This window comes from Lepisosteus oculatus, chromosome 19, assembly GCF_040954835.1.
Source record: "Lepisosteus oculatus isolate fLepOcu1 chromosome 19, fLepOcu1.hap2, whole genome shotgun sequence".
Lineage (NCBI taxonomy): Eukaryota > Metazoa > Chordata > Actinopteri > Semionotiformes > Lepisosteidae > Lepisosteus > Lepisosteus oculatus.
Genome location: NC_090714.1, coordinates 15,070,432 through 15,092,103, shown reverse-complemented (window position 1 = coordinate 15,092,103; position 21,672 = coordinate 15,070,432). Strand labels below are relative to the sequence as shown.

Sequence of the window (21,672 nt, the reverse complement as noted above, 5' to 3'; positions counted from 1 at the left end):
AGCGTCGATTTAGAAACAAAATTCTCATTTACAGCCATGAGCTGGAGGGCTGTTTACTGGGTAGAAGTTACTGGAGCAATCGGTGTGAAATACCTCGCTTAGGGGGATAAACAGCATAACGTTTGGGAGTCAGAACCCATGATCCTGCATTCTGGAGTCCACAGCCCTGAACACTGTTCCACTCTGCAGCCACAACATGATTTCTTGGGATTCATGGAAAGAGCACAATACTGGCCAAAGAAGGAGGGTGACAATCCCGTCTGGAATCTCACTGCTTTCAGCTAGGGGCACACAACTCTGTGACAGGAAGTTACTGCTGGGCTTCAGCTCCAGGAGAGGGGAAAAAAAAAATCTTCTCTTTTGCCAGAACTGTCTAGCTGCTCAGCTGAGGTCACTGCACTGTGGAGAGAGGAACTAGTCTCCAGATCTTTTCCAAAAGCTTCACCCAAGAGCTGTCCAGCAGGGTTAGGCTGTAAGAATTCCTTCCCTAATCCAGTCACATTGCCGTCACTCAACAACACGGCCCTCTAATAGTTTCTTAGTTTAACGTGGGAGCGATCTGTTGCTGCAATTATGGAAATGACTAAATGTGTCCGCGCATATCAAGCTCCTTGCTGTATATTGTGGCAAATGCACACAGAGCCAAAGTGGGCTGGGAATGCATTCTGCAGAGAGGGCACAGTCACCGAGCAGCAAGAATATTGTTCGGATGACACAGCGAGCCACCGCCACTGTGTGAGCACTCTAATGCCTCGGTTACAGTAATTATACGTTAGCAATAATTGCCAGTTCAGCTGTCTTTCCAGTCATGTCAGCGAATGCAGCCGTGCAATAGTCATAGAAGCTCCCGGCAGACATCCAGGTTAAAAATAACATGAAACAAATAGGGAAATTAAGCCGTGCTGAACAAATAACAATAGAAAAGGAAATAATTATGCCCCTGTACGTCCTTCTGCAGAACCCTTTCAGCGCATTCTGGAAACCAAAATGTTGTTACACAATGACAGCTAAGTGGCTCATTGACTAGTAGGGGTGCAGACATGAGGGGATTTGGATTTATAATCGGCTCAATTGACGAGTGTGTCAATGTTCCAAAACCCCCAAAAAAATCAGGATGACTAATTTGGTGACGTGGCTGGCTGAATAATAATCTTATCAGGCTCCACTTAGTACGCAGTGCAGCAGCTACAGTCGATCACTTACTCATGCAAAGCCTCTCTAAACATCTTACTCCAAGACCTCATGTCCCTCCCCTGACCCTTCAAGCTGGCTGTAAAGTAGCTACAACAGCACATAAAATTCCACATGCACTTCCCATATCGAACTCTAAATGGGGTGCGGTCACTGTGCCAGCAATCCTCAGAAAAAGCATCCTTTGGCGACAGATAAATATTTTTAAAAATGACTTAGAAAAAGGCCATAACCACTGCCAGGAAAAGTGGAGTGAAAATGGAAGGGCTTGCTTTCACTGGCATGCAATTGCACACATACCCTCTTGCACTGAGAACGACACACTGTAAGTAGCTGTTCTTTGTTCCTTTTCATGAGACACTCACAGATTTACTGCAGCACTCACTGAGGCACAGCTGAACAGGCCAGGTCTTTCCTGCAAAACAATTTTGTTTGTAACAAACTTTTTATTTGCTAATGGGGGGGGGGCATCATTATTGCTCCCATTATTCAAATGTCACCAGCAACTTGGTAGCACAGATGAGTTACCTCCTGAGACCTTTCTTAATCTGCAATTATTCATGCTATCCAGGTTACCAGATCTGCAGCTGCTTGGATTCTACATCTGGAAGGGGATAAACCTGTGATGTGGTGGAAAATTGCTGCATTTTCAATATCTCTGGAGTAACCCTGAGTAGATTTGTGGGAGAGCGACTTGAGAGCCACAGGCAGCTGTAACAGGCTTGGCAGGAACAGAGACAGTCTGCTCACGAGGAAGAGGCCATTATAAACTCCCCTGTAGGCAGAAGGAACCTGGATGTAGGCAAAAGGATGCAAGGATGCAAAAAGGTAAACTCCAGGAAAGTGGCTTTTCTTACTTGAATTTATATTAATTCAAGTCAAGTGTCATTCTTCCATATTCTGCCTGTGTCACCTACCCAAAATGGCCAGATGTCTCTGTATATTACTATGTCTCTGGGCTGCACTGTGCTGAGTAAATAACAATAAATAAAACTTCCCTTTCAACTGTGAATCCCAGAGTACTGGCCAGTCAGATAAAACTTTCTGGCTCATCCTCTTTCTGGCACTTAAGGTCGGCTGTTCCCTGCAGGTGACAGGTGTCTCGGCATCAGACACACTGGTATATACAGCACACTAAAAGCACTCACCAGCTCAGAGCTGGGAGTAAGATGTTGCATCTGTCTATGCCCATCCCGCAGCGGAAACAGTTTCTAAATTAAATAAATCTCACGCTGGAAGTTCTATGTGCATGGCTGGCGAAAGTCATAACAGTCTGATTTTTGTGTTTTTCTAGCACTTATTGCCGGAGCTGTGTCACGCTTTAACGCCTGTGTACACAAAAGAATTCATTACAGGACTCGAATACAAAACACCCCAGACACCAGAGTGCAGGAACAGTGCTGCCTGGTCTAGCAACAGGAGGGGAGAAACCAGGGGAGAAAGGAGATGCTGGGCTGCTGGGAGAGTAAACCAGTGAAACCCACTTGTGAGAGGGGCAGGAGCTCCCTGAGGTCAGGGGTCAAAGCCTAGGACCAGGGAGAGAGCTGTTCTGTCTTACCAACTGATCTTGAGACACTGAGCTTTAGTGTCTCAAGACACAGGGCACGGAAAACCATTACTATTTACCTCAAAGATACGCCTGCAATGTCACACCTCTATTTTATTAACTGTGCTCGGGCGGTTAAGGTAAAGGAGTGAAGGCCCACCTCCTTCACTGAATCTCTTCCCGCTCCCCCGAAGCAAGACACTGAACCGATCAGATAAGTCGAGGCTGTGTCTTTGAAGCAGCAGTAATTCAACAGTTGCTGAGTAATTCGTCTGCTTTTCTCTAGTTCAATCTCCCAATCTCTGGAAGCTGCTTCAGATAAAAGCATCTGCTATATATATATATCAAGAACATAAAAATAGTTACATACGAGAGGAAGCCATTCAGCCCAACCAGCAATTATTATTATTCTTATTCTTATTATTCTTATTTATTAAAATTCCTTTTGAAATTCATTCAACATAGCAATTTGCAAGTAACCTAACGTAACATCCGGATAGTGTTTAAATATTTCATACATAGCTTTGTACCAGTTAAAATCCAGCCAGGTTTTCACATGCCATTTGAGGTGTGTGGATAAACTACTGCTCAGTTCTGGGGCCAAGCAGAGCTCAAAGCTCAGCGCTCAGAGTCAAAGCAGTGTGACACAACAATACTGGCTAAGGCACTGGACAGCAGGCCACTCTATGAGCCAGATGCCAGAGTGGTTAAGGATCAAGGAACGTGACCTACATCTGCCAAACAAGCACGTGCTGAGCAGAAATATGCCTTGACGTGTTTCATATCCTCTTGATCCAATACTATCACAATCTTTAAAAGCTGAAGGCAAGAAAACAAGAATGCGCCACAAGTCAGGACAAAGGGAACCATAGAGGAAAAAAAAACAAATGGAAAAACAAATAGAGTCAGGCGGTCATACAATAAATAACCTGCTGACAAAACCTGATTGGAAAAATAGCATTGCAATTAAATTCCAAAAATGGAACAAGGGGCTGAGAATGACGTGGGGGAAAAATATTGGATTCAAACGGCTTCATCTCCCTGTGTTTCCTTGACAGCCGATAAAATGATCCGGCCTCTCGGTGATAAGACAATATCGTGGCGAGTAAGAAGAGAAAAGGCGAAATGAGAAATCAATCTCCCTGAAAGAGATTAAAATTTAAATAGAAAGGCTGGCTGGGCAGAGGTGGCTGCATGTGGCATTTTAATTTTCTCATGCAAATCCATTCATCCAGGAAGCTAGGGGGCAGTGTTCCTTTGCAAAATGCTAATTGTGCCCCTGTTCTAGTGGGACTGACCACTGCAACAGGTATAACTCTCCTGTCGCACATTACGGAAAAGACTCTCCTCCCACTCTGTGGATGCAGAGTTTGGGGGCATTGTAAGTCCCGGCTGCAGAACATTTCATATAGTGTGTGCTCTGCAAATGCTCATTAATTAGCGTTACAGAATAGTTAATGCACGGTATTCTGAACGTATTCCAACTAGTGTTCACTGACAATCCAAAAAGTGTTCGGTGGCAATCCAACGACATCAGCCCAGCCTGCCCAGATGGAGGCAGTACAGTCACAGCTGTAATGTGTGAGGATTTATAGGCCTGTGCAGTCATGATGTTGACTGCGGCGTACAACAGAAATCATGTTTAAAGAAAGTTAACGGAATGGAAGCGACCCACAAAAAATACAGCGAAGTGAAGCATGGGAAAGTATTTGAAAACATCGGCGTGATATACTTTCAACAGGGGCATTGCAGTGTAGATCTGAGTCCTGCAGGAACAGCTCAAACAGACCAGACCAGGGTCCCGGTGTCACATAATCTGTCTTGAGCAAACTTCTGCTGCTCTCACTCCCTGGGCAAACCTTGGGAGGTTTTGCTGCGGTCTTAGTGGGGGGTGACAACTTCTACAAACGTACTGTAACTCTCCTGTTGCACATTACGGAAAATCAGAAAGAGGTACAGTAAGGATGAGCCTCGTCAAATCTTTCTGTTCCAATTTCTGTTTTGTTCTTTTCTCTTTAATTTATCCACTTCGGTTTTCTGCCCTTCAGCCTGTGAATTTTCTAATGTCAAACAATGTATATGTCACGGGGCATTTCTTTCTGCTACTTAGATTCCTATCATTTCAGATCTTTAATCTGAGACCTTCAAGCCTTCTGTTAACAGGACTGTCTGCAGTGCTTTGTGTGCTTTTAGCCCTGCTCCACTCTGCTTGTGTTCTAATAAGTACCATTCATTACTGCCTTCTCCTGCTCAGTAATAACCATAGCTCCATCCCCTCGCTCATTAATCCTGACACACAAAGAAATTTCCAGCAGCACCCCACACTTTGACGCCCGCTTTCTCCGCTTTTACGAACCACAATCCAATTTAAGCCTCGGAGGCGCTGATGGGTGCCGGCCCGCCATATCCTAGCAACCGCAGTGCACCGATATTTGAAGTTCATTTCATATTTTCTTGCCTTCATGTCGTCTCTCCATTCTTTCCGGCTGCTGCCCTTGCGCAGAGCTATGGCACAGAACACAATCCCCCCCCCCCGGGGGTCTCTGCACTCCTCAATAAATTCCCACGCCTCAGATATTGAAGCCCCGCTCTGTCCTGCTCTACTCCAGCGCAGTAACTCCTGCCCTCGCTGTCACCGCGACAGTGAGTGTGGCTGATTGTCTGCGGCGCGGCCGGGTGTTAATGGAGTTGTCCTGTGGAGCGTGGCGAGGCTGACCCAAGCCGCTGAATTGCTGCGCACTTGTATTGGTTGACCCTGTGCCAGCCGCGGGGGGGGGGAGGGAGAGGGGGGGGGGCGTGAGGACCAGGGGAACATTGTTACGGAAACGCGTCGGGGAAAATTGATGTGAAAGGTGAGTGATGGACTGCGCTGATGCTCAGAGATTCTCTGCCTCCTTACTCTCCGTCTCCTTCTCACTCTGTGTGATACAAGTGGATTAATACAGCACCCCCCCCCCTCCCCGCCGGTTCAGAACTGTGTTCAGAAATAGTCTCCTGGTCCCACTGAGATCCACAAGATGTAGGGCACACAGGGCTCAGTCTGCGGCTGAGGCTTGCACACGAGTACACAGCTCTCTCCGCTGGCTGGCACACGCAACAGTCGGATCCAGCAACGCCTGGAAACGCCATGTGCTGCCCCTTGGAAAGCAAAGAGAAAGCAATCAATCGAAAAGTAAGAAAGGGCTCCTGCCCTGCTTTTCCACACATGGCACTGCCCTGCTCGACTGTGCCCTTCAGCCTCACCGGAGAGATGCCCTCTCCTTCGCTTCTTTCCCCCTCCCCGCGCGGGTGATGGGAGGCCGCTGTCTCCGCCCCTCCGGCAGCCCGCCGCAGCCCGGCCCAATCAGCCCCCGCAGGGAGGGAACGGGGGAGTGAAACCGTGCAGCCAATCTGCCAGGGGAATCTCTCCAATTCCACAGGGGGGTTATTAGGAAATGAGCAACCATCTCAAGATCTCGCACACACAAACTGCTCCCGCAGGTGAGCGTGCAGATCAATTTCCACGTTCAGGTGGAGTTTGGGATTTAATCCAGGAGCTGCTGCTGCTCCTGCCACCTCACAAAGTGATCCCAGCAGAGCTGAAGGGAGGTCTAAGGCCGGGGGGGATTCTCCTCCCAGCCACACTGAATTTCCTCACCGGCAAACAGCGCGCTGAAATCAGACTCCCTGACTCAATTGTTTGGAATTTGAACCCCAGAAATTCCAGCATGAAGCCTCTGAAAGCAAGAGGAGTGAAGTCCCACATACACCAACATTGACTTCAATCCTCAGATTAATCAATTCATTCTGAGATGATCGAGGCTTTAAGGTAAGAGCCTGACATTTCTGGACTGCGCCCAGCTCATCTGAAAATACAAAGGCATGATTGCACGAGTGTGGAGACGGAGTGGAGGCACGTTAAGAGATGAAGAATCCTCTGGGAGTCAGGGCAGCTCATGGCAGGCAGGGTGTCAGGGACAGAGACGGGGAAGGGGCAGCAGGGGCTTGTGGGAGCGCCATGACGTGAGTGGGCACCGGCTGAAGTCAAGAACGTCTAATCAGTTCTGTAAGGACAATGAGCTCAACCAAGATTATATAAAACAAGGATTACGATGAGTTTGCAAGGACAGAAACCCTGCAGTTCCGCATGCAAAGGATACTCCTCCAGGGAGGCCAAATGAAGAAAAGGAGAAAGCTTTTTTTATACATATATTTCTAGAGGATTAAACACACAAATATCGACAATGGGTGAACTGATGCAGCCAAACCTATGCTCACAAAATGCATTAACTGTTGTCTTTACTATTTAAAGATACTGTCCTGGGGGAAGCGATAATGAGCAATTGATATGGTTTTAAATTGAAAAAAAATAATTTAATAATTTGCTTGCTCCCCTCCATAAAAGCAATGCTTTACACAGCATGGTACAAAGTTCAAAGGGGATTCAATTCAGGACACAATCTTACATGGACACCGTGATTTTTTAGGGGATGATGTATTAGTGGCCATACATCATTCTGTGACAGACTAGAGAGAAAATAGCAGTGCACAAGCTATAAGCTTTTCTCCTGTTGCTTCTGTCCAGTAGCACTTGGGGTCTCAGCATTCAGCCCTAGTCACTCCTGGGTGAAGAAACGGCTGGCACCCCCTTGTGTCTGATGGAAGCTTGGCCAGGAAGACCCTTCTGTGTTTTGCTGTGACTTGCCCTTCTGGCTCCCATTCGTGGGCAAACAATGAGTAGGCGGAAAACATCTGCTGTGTCAAATGACCCAGCAGACATCCACTTCTCACAAACAGTCACAAACAGCAGGTGGCTAGGGAGCAGCAAAGCTAAAGCTGAAATAGATCATGCAGTGGACGGTGGATTAAATTCAGAGGTGACCTGGAATGTGTTTGTCCTTGCATAGATGTGCCCTGATACTAGGAGAGTCAGGGCGTTGCTCACTTTCTTATGATGGTGACCACACCCTGTGGACCCTGCATTAGTGAACAGTGTTATACCAAGCATGTGCCTTTCTGTGTGATGGCTCCTCTCTGTTGCTGAACATGTGGCCAGGCACACATTAGTGAGATACAACACAGTTAACTCAAAAGCTGGACAGAAATTCCTGGGACAGTGCCAGGGGAAACTAAGGATAGCTGGTAGCCTTAAGCAAAGCAGCTCTTGCCTTTTGAGAAAGACATCCAGCATGTCCTGAGCATGGCTACAGAGAAGTGTCAAATGTGATTTCACTGCTGGCACCTGTAGTGTGTTTCATCCCTCCTAACTCACCAGTTTGTTGGCACTCATACCTGATCAAGGTTAAGGTTAAGCAGGTTAGTACTGCTGTAGGAATTAACAGTTAACGCGTCTGCGCTGAGTCTTTTTTGTGTTTTTTTCTCATTTACGCCAAAGATCTCGTCTAATAAACTGATATGTTTGCATTGTGTCCTTGGCCCTCCCCTCCCTCTTAAACATGATGCACACAATATTTCCAATCCCTATCCTTGACCCTTAATTAGCTATCAAGCTGTCAAGGGTATTTATGGATCAGATGCAAAGCTGGTCCAGGCTAGTCAATTAATTCCCTGCTCCAATCTTTTTCACTTGGGCAATTCATTTTCTCTCCGCAATGACAGGCCTGCGTGTTGTCTTCTGGCTCACTCCCACCATCACTTCTCTACAGAACAGCACATCTTCTCACACAGATAAACACACTCTTGTCACCTTCTGTTCGCGAAACCCAAGAAATGAATGTTCATGACAGCCACCTCCATTGCTTTTTGCATTTATGGAGACATTTATTTGAATCTTTCTGAAGGTGCAAAAGGCCCATGTGCTACTGGAAAGACATTCTCGTACCCCTTAGGCATTAATGTCAGACCCAACCTTGCAGTGATACATCTGCCCCAACAACACGATGCCGACTGATCTATGCATGAGCGTCCATCACCTATATTAAAAATATTGAACCAGTGGGCCATGGCCTTCGGTAATGGTTTGAGCAACAAATCACGTCACACTAGGCCTTACTACATGAGCCCCTTGGCAATTCATTATTTTGTTTATTAAAAACATGTAATTAGGATTTTGAATGCATGTCCAAAAGGATCTTTAACTGAGACCTTAGGTCAAAGATGCAATTCGTTTTTTATGTGACTGTATGTGTGTGTTTCCCATAGGATCACTGCACGTTATTCAGGTAGAGCACATAGGACATTGAGGAGACGGGAGCAGGGAAGCAGATAGTGTAAAAACAGACCTAGAGATGAACAGCGACAGATTGCAACTGTCCTTTCAACACACAACACGAACGAGCCCGATTCCCGAAAAGTGCTCGCCCTCTTCAAATGAGGTCCGGAGTTTCGCCACCTGAGCTTCACTTTCACGCACTTAAAAAGCGGAGGAAAAATAGAAACTGGACTCAGACTGGACAAAAGAGACCACTACATTGCAATGCATAATGAGACACGTGAGTCGGCCACACTCCCTGCTGTTAAACCTCCGGCTGCACTGACCAGCAGCCCTGTCAGTGCAGCTGCTCCTGAGCAGAGGCTGGCATGTGACTCTGTGTGCAGAGATGTGGCAGCCGGCTGGGCTGTATGATTTATTACCCTGTCGCTGTCTTATCTGCATATCCCTGACACTCCCTCCCACCTCTGCTAAAGACCCAGCATCCACTAATTAGCAGCCCAGGCCCTGCTCCACAGCTCGGGCTCATCTCTCGGGGCCTGGTGTCTCTGCCCTCATAAATCTAGAGGGCACGGGGCCTGGCAGCTAATCGGAGTGTAATTAGGGAACACATGGCGGTGACCTAGCAAGACGTCTTGTCTGACACACAGAGGGGGTGGCAGACGCTGTCTCCGCTGCTAACGGAGAGCAGAGCAGAGGAGCTGCTAGCTCACTGCAAAACACCACAACCCCCATCGCCTCCCAAACGGGCATTTCTTCACCAAAACAAAACAACAACACAATGTCTTGTGGAGGTCAGAGCCTTTGAGCTCTTCATCCTGTGGTCTCCGCACTGAATAGCGACATATCTCGTGCGGCGCGCAAGATTGCAATGTGGACGGGAAGGGCTAACGGGCTTAATTCAGATCCTCTCTGCCGCCTGTCTGTCATCCTCTTTCATTTTTATTCCCAGGCCTCGATGAGCACAAGGGTCTTTAAAAAATGTTCTGGCTTTTCTTTACGCATGGCACCTGAGCTCACATTAAGGTTAATGAGGTTCAATTAAGGCAATCGACAATAAAACCTTAATTAAAACTCATTAACCACGAAGCCCTGATTTTATTATCAATGCTCACTGAGAAAATTGTTCAGGGATGGTTGAGGCCCTGAAAAATCCCCCTCTTAATTTAAGATAACGATCTTCGAGACTGCGCTGGTGTGAGGCCTGGGAAGCTGCAGGGTTTTCTTTGACAAGTCACAGTGCTCCAAAACACACTGAACAGCTCAGGAACAATCACAAAGGCAGGAAACGCAAAACTACAGAGTTATCTCTGTACTCGTGCAGAACATCACTGCAGCGGAGTAATTGATAGGCTAATAAATACAGGAGACTGAAACATTTTAAAAGAAGTACCCTTAAATATCTAATACCTTTCAGTACTTAAAACAGATTTCTGACACAGGGTTTCAAGCTTCTTCTCATTTCTCAGTGCGAATTGAAGTCTTAATTGCATTGATAACGTGTCTTACTTTGGCTTTCTGGAATGTGTTGGTTCAGCTCCAGGATGGCTATATTCTTGAAGTTAGGTATGGAATGTTGAAATTTCACTAAGTACGCTAAGTTGGAATGTTTGAAATTGTAAAGTGCTGGAAAAAAAACTAGTTTTTAAAAGTATTTAAGAAATTCATGAGTGCTCAGCTGCCCGGAAATCCAGCTGGGAGATATGGAAGAAATGTTTGATCCAATTTGTTCCTGGTGTTGTGTTGTAGTTAAATCATGTATACATGAGCGTTGCGGCTGTTAACAAACTGAATCCATGTCCATACCTCGTTGGAGAGCTTCTAACATCACTAACCCCTCTGGCTGATCACTTTCCCTTCCTACACAAGGAGCCAGGAAGCCCGGAGAGGAGCTATTTCTGGGAGTGACGTCCGGACATCATGCTGGATGTCCAGCTCTTGATCTTGATCAGAGAGGAGGGCGACGGTGTTGGGCGAGAGATTGATTCCAGTCAACGAAGAGGCAAGTAGGCCTCTCAATCCCACTGGATTCCCCCATGAGAGAGTAAATATTGGCAGCAAACTAATCATCACAAGTGGCTGATTTCCTGCTGGGCCGTTCCCTGTCCGCCTCTCCGAAAATAAGTTTATGAAATGAAAGAGAGACAAAGAACTCCAAGGGGAGCTGCACTGTGACAGAAGGAGGGGGTGGGAGCTGGTTCCTCTGCTCACAGAGAGAGCAGGGGGGGGCTCTCCAGTTTGATGGGAAAGTGGGTTATGTGTTAAGTGGTTATCCTTTATATTCAACGGGAGTGAGCCATTTGGAGTGTTTCAAATGCCGTGCCAAAACTGGAGCAAACCTGTCACGCCAGCGAATCTGAGAGAGACGGGGAGGGAGAGGAAAAAAGTGGAGACGGTGCTTCAGCTGGATGTGAGGTCAGGCCGGTGAGCCCGGCGCTGACAGGTGGTGTGGCAGCTGACTGTGAGTGGGCCCGTGTGATAGCGCACCAGACGCGCAGTGAGTGTGTGTGTGAGAGAGAGAGAGAACGACAGTGTGTGAACATGAACAGAGGTGTCTGGTGCAGGAAGAGTGGGGACAGGCTGGTGAACACATAACCGCTGCAGGACGTGCGTTGCTGTGTGTCTGGAGGGTGCAGGACTTGCCGTGGTTTGAGCACTGTCTAGCACTGATGTGCAGCTGGGGATTGAAATACTTTTTTTTTCCACCAAATGGTGAATGTCTGTATCTGCAGCAGTATTTACCTTCTGGTGTGTATACCTGTGTGCTTTAAGTTGTTGATGCAACTTTGGGATTAACAGCTTGGGAGGGAGGTGTGTGCAGTTCATAGACTAGGCTGGGCTCAATATTTATATATATACAGTATGTGCATCTTTGATGGGCTATGTGTAAAGTGTTTTGGTGTGTATGAGGTGCAGCTGTGTTTATGTCTTTTCTCTCACATGCACCGCAAAGCCTGAAGGGAAACAGGAAATAAGCCTCCTGATTTGACAGCCTTGATGTTCCCAGCTCCCCCTCCTTGTCCTTCTCACAAGCCCCTGTTTAGAAGCAGCTACCAGCAGAAATCATGGTCCTCTCTGTCTGAAACTAGCCTCTGAATCTCAGCCTTGTCCTCTTCTTGCTCCTCAGTCCTAATTTCTTTTCTTTCTCCTTATCTCTCTCTCCCTCCCTGTTTCTCCTCTCCCCCCAGTATTTCACTCAGGACCTGTCAAAAATCTCCCTCTCCCAGCCTGCCAAAGTTCACTGTGACCAATTAAGCTTTTCGGTGATTGAATTGGGTATCCAATTAAGCAGACCACATCTCCACTACACAGCCAGTGAGCTGCAATTAAGGGAAGTAAATATATTAGCGAGATGCTGGGCTCAGTGACGCTAGAGGAGACAGACGTGTCAGATGGGCTGTCATCATCACTCTCCATGAAAGAACAAAAAGTGGCATTTTAAAACGCTGCAGTTCTGGAGAATTTGTTTTTATTTGGGGTTCGCGCTGGGCATTACAAGGCTAATTGGCAAGGCCTATTTACAGGCAAAATCTTGTAGTAAATTAAATATATAATGCATACAGCACTTCCATATAGAGCGTTTGTTAATTGTGCACATCAAGAATGCGCTGCTTGTTCTAGAGATTATTGTCCCAAGGTGTTGTGCGTTTAGCTTGCTGCCTGGAGAGACCTTGCTTGGCTGGAGGCTGGTACTCACCCAAGGTGGCACCAGGGATGGGTTGAACTTGATGTACAATCAGCCCCATCTCTGAGCTCCCATCCACCTCACTGCTAGAGAGTCCTCACCTCGCGCTTCACTCACAGACAAGCGTTGAACACTGAAACGAGCAGATCAATACTGACACAGCTCCTTGTGTCCTAGCAGTGGAGGCACCTCTGTACTGCTCCCAATCAAAGAAGAGCAATGAAGTCTTTATTGATGGTAATTAAGGTAAAGCATTAGCCAATTCTCTCTGTGTCCTGGCCCATTATTCAAGGATCATTTAGACACGTCTGAGCAAACTGTTACATTTACTCACTGTTTGCACACTTCAGCTTTACTCTAATTAAGAATGAGTCCACAAGGCCATCGTTAACAGGAAAAAAAAATAATTTGCATACTCTTTTCTACGAATCTTTGTGTTGGAGGTCTATGATTTTTAAGTACCCAACACAGAGACGTTATTGGAAAATAAACTGTGGTTCCGTAGTGGAAGCAGAATTGAAGTTCCACCATGTGAGCTGAAGGGCTTTTTAATTTACTCTCTCTGGCTCTCTCTTTTCACACAGGGCCATTACCAGATGTGATTCAAACCATTACTGGAGGCTTCAGAATAGCCCCACCTTGCCTTAAACATGCTTTAAACTGCAAGACAGCGTACTGGCTACAAGACGACAATACCCAGCCTGTACTGTACATCGGTTTCAGTACTATTCCAGTCCATGAGAGAGGATCTGCATTCTGAATCATGCTTCTTAACACACATGTAAACTGAAACAGCAGCAGATCACAGGGGCCGCAGACGGCTCAGCGGAAAGTAAAGACACTGAAGTTCAAATGAAAAGTGAAATTGAAAATAATATAAGATGACATTTTCTCATCTTAATCTTCCTTATGAGAAGCACATCACCCGAGCCATACCAGCCTATACAGGAGATGCACTTCAATCGTGCTCCAGCTTCACCTGAGGGGCACAGGAAGCTCTGCAGCTCAGACTGGCAGGTAAGATCTGGAAATTCCTGCGAGCCTCCCCTCTCATGTGCTGCTGTGAACGTGCAATCCGATCTATCTCTGTCCTGCAGAGGGCATGCTCCAGCTTTAATACTGTGTTACAGGATATCCTGCTGGCCCACCTGCATGGCCTCTTAACACTGCGTAGCTTTTCCTATTTGCAGGCTTGAGTGCCTCCCTGTCTCTGTACCACTAACCCAGCACATAGAATAAAGAAATAAAGCCATCCCCTCTGTCCCCAGGCATTAGGGGAGAGTGAAAGCAGCATGCTAAATCAAAGATTTAATTCTGTCTCTTCCCACACTGCGCGGCTCATGTCTGACAAATCCAATTAGCGCGTGCTCCCACCAGCCAGGCATCTGCCACCACCCCCGAATCTGGACCAACTCCTTGGGAATTCGTCAAAACACATCATTCAGGAAATCTGTTCTCCCACCAGGTAGGCTTAACCAGCTTTCACACATCGCCTGGTCTAAACAGACTGCAGGTGCTCAAGTAGATGGAGGTGCAATGCATTAATGCCACTGTTCCATAGGAGCCATTTTGTTCCCTGCTTTACTGCAGTACTAGTTAAACATTTACATGGCTCGGAGTCTCTAGAACTATTAAACTACTTTGTCATATTTGAGGTGCAGTTCTGCACCCTTGTAGCATTTGCAATGCTAAAGCTACATCTCACCAGAGCAGATGGCAGGCTTACTGCACATGAACATCGCCACGCTCTGGTAGTGCTTGTGTGTGTGAGTGTGTGTGCTGGAGCCATTCGCCATTCTCATACAAATCAACCAGATGCCAGAAAAAAAAGGTCTTAAAAGTCTGGATGCTCACTTTCAGAGAAGCAAGCCCATGCAAAAAGTGAACAGGGAGGAAGACTTACAGGGGCACCATAATCGAAAAATCAGCCAGGCTCACTGTGTAGGAGGCTGATGTGCTTCGATCCAGCAACATGCTGCAGCAGAACCATTTTGCTTGTGGGGAAAAGGGTATGCTCCTGTCCTAACACTGTTTCACTCTGATACATTCTTATTTTTTTATCTAATAAACCACTCTTGATGATCCTTCTCTGCTTCCTTCTCATTGTTAGGCCGCTGCAGAAGCCTGTATTCTGCCCTTCAGTGCCAAACTGTGTTCACTTCTGGGTGAACGGACAGATGTTGCAGAGCTATAGTGCAGGAGGCGATGGAGGGTGCACTATGTGCTTGGCTCACTACCCCTGCAACGTATTGTTTTAGAAGGGATAATTCCCTTTCTCTCAGATTAAAACTCACTCGATTTATTTTCATCTTAATAGACTCCACTTAATGAGCTGGAGCTAAGCATCTCCTACATCCTGCCATTAATGGCCAATCACTCCAATTGCTTTTGCCTGCCTGCCTCACCAACGGCAGGATGTGCTACTAATTCCTGAAAAGTTTGGGGGCGGCTAAGACACAGGGATTTGCAAATAGCTCGGGATGGGCATCACACTCCGCCCAGCCAGAAGAAGAGAGACGAGCTGCACACACTTCGATCTCCTCTCATGACAGGGAAAGAGTAAGACATTTTCACTCTGCGTCTTCCTGAGCAACAAATCTTTTTTTGAATAAACCCCAGTTCAGAGTCATCTTAAAAAAGGCTCTCCACAATTTTTTCAAAGGCGCAGAGTTAGCCGAAAAAACTCCCACGGGGCATTACTGGTGGAAGTGTTCCTGGCATTAGTGCAACCTCCCAGAACAGCGGTTTTGCAGGATGTAAGACTGGGGAGCGGAGGAGGCCTCCCTCTCCAGTCTGGCTCCTGTCTTCTGCTGTGCTGAGCTGCTGTGAATTCCCAAACAGGCCTTGTTGGCAGAGTAGAAGGAGAGCTCATCGACTGCGGATTATCCGGTCAGAAGGGGTGATCTCGGGCCAGGGCTCAATGTCTTGGAGCGGATCGATCAGCAGTGACGGCACAGACCGGGGCCCGCGAAGCTCTGCTGAGCGACATGCCTCCAGGCGTGAGATGGATGGATGTCACGGGCACAGACCGCGGGGTGATACAGTAGGGGGCTGTGGTGCACTGAGGACAACAGTCTGATGAGCTCCTGTGGCCTGGTATGTCAGAGCTGCAATAAACCCCTGGATCATCACTGGGAGACAGAGCCAAGTTGCATCGTTTACTACAGTGCCACATGGGCTGAGTGAAGCAAGTCTCCCCTGACAGCGTCTATGAACAGTCCAGGATTTGTCATTCTGAGGAATCCCACACAACGCTCTGTACTATTCCATGCTGTGCAGAGCTTGTACCTGCAGGACAGCGTGCTGGGACGGAATAAAGCAGGAAGCTGGATCAAAACACAATTCTCCAAATAAGAGAAATGCTGACTATAATAAGCACGGTGAAAAATCAAATGACTACAGGGCCGAGCTCAGACAAATCAAAGCCATCTTCAAGAACTGCTGAAGTCCCAGGATATCTAGACAGAAGACACCAGTAACCATGAACCCCAACACACTGATGTGCTCTTTGCTCATCTCAAGATGCAATTGATTGAGTCTCATTCCACTTCCAATTAAAATGTAAATGATCTTCTTAATTTCACAATGGTCTTAATAATCTCTGATTACCCAGACACTGCTTGACAACAAAATTAGCTGTGAAAGCTACTCAGCAGACAGGCAGAAAGCCACTGCCTTCTCCATTCACACAGGGAAATGCGGATTTCAGCGTGGAGATATAGATACCAATCGCTGACTGTTAAATTTTGTTTCGTCTAAAAAAAGAAAAGTCTTAAATAAGAACGCTGTAATTACTCCAACACAGAGTGCAATCGGACTTTTTTTCCCAGCTAAAACCGTTTAATCAGAATAGCATAATGAATCTTGTTTTTATTTTAAATGAGTACATCGGAAATCCACACATTTTGAAGCAGAGAAGTTTGCTAAGCCCATTTTGCAATTAACATGGTCATTTACATTTTAATGAGTAAGATCATTAAGCTGAGCATAAATCCATCTCAGTTTAAAGGAAAGTGAAAAGGCTGATCGTCAAGTCATCTAGTCAGGCTGTCTGCACGTGAGCTGTTGGAATAAAGACTGGAAGTACCCACAGTGATCTCTTCACATTAAAGATTGGGCCAGGTTTTTGGGAAGGTCTTGTACTGACCTATGATAGAAAGAATTGGGGTTTGTAATGATTATACTGCTACTTGCTGCCCCCTTAATGAAATACAGACAGTAGAGAACACTGTTTTATTTTAACATCTGTACAAAGTGTGTGGAACAGGGCCTTTTCACAGTCGAACGATGTGTGCAATTGAAGTAGACAGGTTTAAGTCAAAACTCATTATGTATCCCCGTCATTCAGCTAATGGTGCCTTTTGCTTTTTAACAAGAGACATAATTAGAACAAAGGCGAGTCAGTTTGTCTGGCCAGCATCCAGTAAATATACGGGGTGAATATGAGTCTTGATCATGTTATTTACCAAGCCTCAGTCTCACTGATTTAATCACATGTGAAAGTCACATGACAAGAGCAGCGCTATATAGCTAAACATCACATGTTCAGACTCCAAAAAATGATATACTATTCCGTGACAATGGCTTTGATTTTAAATGTCAGCCTCTGATATATTGCACTCAAGCTGCATTGTTCGGGCTCCGTTTATAAACGAATCACAAAATATCCTAAAAACGTAGGCAAATAAAGCACTGTCAGGGACGCTCACTTTGACATAAAAGAAGCATTCAAGCCAGTGTTTACTGACATTAAGGCATATGTCCAACGTTTCCAAATTGCACTGAATGCAAAATACTGTTTGGAATGGTCCAGTTTCTCTATTTTTGTGTCTCTTAACATTATAACAGAAAAGAAAAGGAGGGAAAAGAGATGCTCGCACCCTTGCACAGATAAAGCCCAGCTGTACATCAAAGAGGAAGACTAGGCAGGACTCAGCGGCCCCCCGATGACCCTGAGCCATAGTGCTGGAGCAAGCGGGAGACCCTCTGCTCCTCTCTGAACCTGGGCTAAGCTCTGAAGAACACGCTAGCTTCCCCAGGCTATCAGCCAAGCAGTTCGATCATCTACCACTAAACCTACAGAGCCAGGTCCCTCTAATCAGACCTACATACTGTAAATGGAATTCAGTCACAAGTCCTTTCAACAGTCACACCAGTATCAGAGGTTCTCCTTTGCAGCAGTAATTAAAACATAAAATGAGCTCAACTGCTGCTTGCTTCTCCTTCCAGATCAGTCATCCCAGAAAGCTGGCCCGCTGACAAGCAAAGAGACAGGCCGCAGATGGGATGTTACATTATTGAAGGGTCCTGCTTCCAGTGAGAGGAGCTCTGTGGAAACTCTGCAGCGGAGGCAGGCAGGGTGACGCATGACGGAGTGAAGGTAAGTAACAGTGACATGACTCCGAGACCCCCACCGGAGCTGCAGAACTGCACGGGCACAGGTGGGTGTTGAGGTGAGCAAGCATGCCTGGATCTGAGCCGGGGACAAGGCAAGGGACAGCCAGTATCCTGCAGCTCCTCATGGTGAGACATGCCAGGGTCAGCTGCTCTGGACCCGAGTCATGACCGGGTACAGCCCCCTTCCTCTCGGATGTAGTTAGTGGGGAAGGTCATGAAGCCGGCAGTGCCGGCCCAGGGGCACGGCGAGCAATGCATGGGCGTGCCCGCTTCTGCAGGACCAGTCCCTCCGCCCGGCTTGGGGGGGTGGGAGGCGCTGGGCGGGTTGGCACGCCGTGTGGCCTCAGCCCTCCTAATTATTTCCAACTAATTACCAGGCGCTATCAGCAGAGACACGGAAAGACGACCCCCGCGTTTGAAAAGCCCTGCTCTTCCCCTTCATTAATCGCGCGCCTTAAATAATGTCAAAGTAAATGAGAGGATAAATGGCGTGCTTTTTCTTAAAAAAACTGCGCCCGGGGGGAGCCGGCAAAGCCCGGGTTCTGCTTTAACAGGATAATGGATGTGGAAACGGGAATCGCAGGAGACGAGGTCCCAGGCTGCCCCTGCCGTCTGGACCGAAGGGGACGGGGACACTACCGCGGCACCGCCTCACAACACGACCCGCAGAGTCGGACTGGCGCACCTCGAGCGGAGCAAGGGGCTGCTCGCCTGGACAGCGAGGGCAGCCGTGGCGTCTCCCCGGAGGATGACGAATCCTCGCCGTTTTATCTGTGTCGCAGTTAATTAAAGCGCATTGGCATTTCAGATGTATTGACTGTAAAGCCGTCTGCCTTCGGATTAAATCTCCTGATTGATTTTTTTTTTGCCCACAGCCGGCCTGAGAGCCGCTGCGCCGCAGGTATGAGCAGGAGCTGGCTGTCAGCGCATCGCTGCGTGAATATCACCCCCTGGCCCAGACCCCCATCTTTCTGACGAAAAACCCTCCTTCTCTCCCTGCCACTCGGCAATGTGAGAAACGCATCAGGCCATGAGCTAGGACTGGCCCTCCCCGCTCATTAAAACCATGAAAACTGTGACTGTCCGCAGAGGTGGTGTGGGTGTGAGGATGATCCTCACCAGTACATCACCAGGTCAAAACCCTGAAAACAGTCACCTGCCACCAGGGACCCCACACCAGGGCTTCTCCATCTCTGGGAACCCAGTCTGCCCTCGGGTTACGTGAACGACTAATATGCCGATTAGGACCTTTTAAAACAGTTTTTGTTTTTTTTTTACTCTCGAGGAAAAAAAAAAAGGATGGAACTCCAAGCACTGGAGTTTAACAGCAGAGGAGCAAGCCGCAGTGTCGCTCTCAGGGGCTGCTTTCATAAAAGAGAATAAAACAAGACTTTCGAGCTCTGGGGCACGACGAGAATATTTCCGAGAGGCAATTCGAGGAGCTCCAGCAAAAACTTTAAAGATCTTTCTTTTTTTCCTTTCTAGTTTTGTAGAAGTGTGGGTTTTATGCAAGGAAAAAAAATGGCTCTGTGAAAAACACTCTAGCCTACTATATATAGTACACTGTATATGTACGAAATAAATTGAGGGGCATTAAAAATGCAAAACAAATACTCGTTTGTACTCAGTTCTAATGCCTCTCAAAACACATTTGTAATGTGCATTTTTGTCAGTCACTATATTTTACTCATTTGTTTAAATTTTTCGAGCGTTCAGCTTCGTAAAATGTATCATACAGCCGCAATGTTTATTTGTTTTACCATCCTAGTTTAACTGTGGGGATGGAATGTTTACGTTTCAGTAATTGTTTTACAAAATGAGTCACCCTGCAAGGAGAATTCAGTCTAATCAATCAATCAGTTAAGCAACTAATTAATTTCTTAATTAGATATATGTATATTGATGCTCTTGCAGCCTTTACACGCGATGCACACAAAAACAAACGCACAAAAACAATCGGTACCTACCTCTCTTGTGAGGTTTTGGCCTTCTAGACCAGACGCAGGCGTCTAGGCTTGGAATTAAACATGGCGATAATCTCGTCACTTTCCTGAGAGTCGGCAAATTCCCGTTCAAATGACAGCTGGTGTGCAAAGGTCTCTCATATGAGGACTAAGTCTAAAGAAAAAGCTAAAGAAAAGCTGCAAGAGCTCATTTTCACCTGTTGCTTGTAACGGTTCTAAGTTTTTCGTATGCCTGCTTTTAGATTGTCCAGTAGTTTTAGAGTTATTCTGAAGTAAAACACAATGAACAGAACGCAAAAAGCAAGATTCAGAATCCGTCCGAAATATTGTACTTAAAATACCATGCAGGGTTTACCTTGCCTTTAAATATTCAGCGGACTTTGCATAACATACCAGAAGAACCTGCACGCACGTAGGGGTTTCAGAGGTTGGAGTAAATGCGTCGCCCCGAGGGTAATATCGAGTGAGGCGCCATGCGAATAAAAACTGCGAAGGTATTAAAATATTCCGGTCTGAAGATCTTGTTTGATCCTGCGTGCTGCTTTTAAACTTATATGAAACCCAGAACATTAGTATTCTATTTTGTTTGCCGAAAGACACCTTATTTGGAAATTCGTGACTTACTTCCCACAAGATTTAACACTGAATTGGTATAGTCGCATTACAGTGCTAACCAATTCATCGTTACCTTGAATTGCTAGAACGTTCTGCTAATAAAAGCGTCACACACACACACTTTGGATGTATTTTAGCTCTGTAAACGTCGTTCACTTAAAAATACTGCAGGGCATTTAGAGGCGATATAGTTATCTGTAAAATGCACACCCGCATCTATCCGTCAATATTATCTCAATGTTATTCATGCATTCCAAAACTTATAATTTGTTTACAGGAAACATTTTAGAACCTCTTCGTGCTCAACTCCTACAGGTCGAACATGTATCTCCTTAAAACCCAAGATGCCTGTAGCATCTCATGTGTCTTATTTGTTTCGGGATTGGTCTGGTCATCTACACGCGACTTTTTGAAAAACGTAAATATATGTATTTGTTTTGCCATCTTTGACTCATAAACCAAAAACCGAGCGTCTGACGACAACGATAGCCACCTTAGGCTAAGGCTAGGCAAGCACCGCCCCCACTAGATTGACATCCTCTTCTTATTGGTCACAAAAGATACAGCGAGCCAATAGCTAATCACATACGATGAAAAAAAAAACAAAACAAACAGGTAACATTAAAAAGGCAAATCTTGTAATGCAAACAAGGAAAAGAAAGATCTTAAATGACTTTGGACTGATTGGGTAGGCCTAGGATCAGTGGGCCCACCCATGCCCACCCGTGCCTACGCCCCTGGTGGGTACCCCTTTTTTCTGCAGTGGACGCGCCTGTGGCTCTTTTAACACACCCTCTCCGATACTGATGTTTCAACACGGGGGTTGGGCGAGATCAATACCGCAGCCATTTATACAGTATTTCTCTCCCACAGCGCGTCTCCACCCCCGAGACAGCCACCTGGCCTGCCAGCTCTGCGTCTGCTTCACCGGCCTGCCCCCCAGGCAGGACCCGGAGGGTCTGCTCCGGCGAGAGACGTGCTCTCGGATTTCCCCCTCCAGCCCGGGACAAACCCTGGGTCTGAAATATTTCACATCATGAGACAAACACGCTAGCTGGTGCCGAGCTATAAAGGCTCTGTTTGGTTGCCGACTAGCTGGATAAATCGGTCATTACACTTAAAC

The 21,672-nt window shown here is 46.6% G+C and overlaps 1 long non-coding RNA gene across 2 annotated transcripts in view; it reads right to left on the bottom strand.

Annotated features, from left to right (window-relative positions):
* Positions 1-20,445, bottom strand: part of LOC107079048 (uncharacterized) — a 53,892-nt gene extending 33,447 nt beyond the window's left edge. For both annotated transcript variants that reach the window (XR_001480040.2, XR_001480039.2), the window contains exon 1: positions 19,938-20,445. This is a non-coding gene — a long non-coding RNA (uncharacterized lncRNA). The remainder of the gene's footprint in view (positions 1-19,937) is intronic.
* Positions 20,446-21,672: the final 1,227 nt, after the last annotated feature.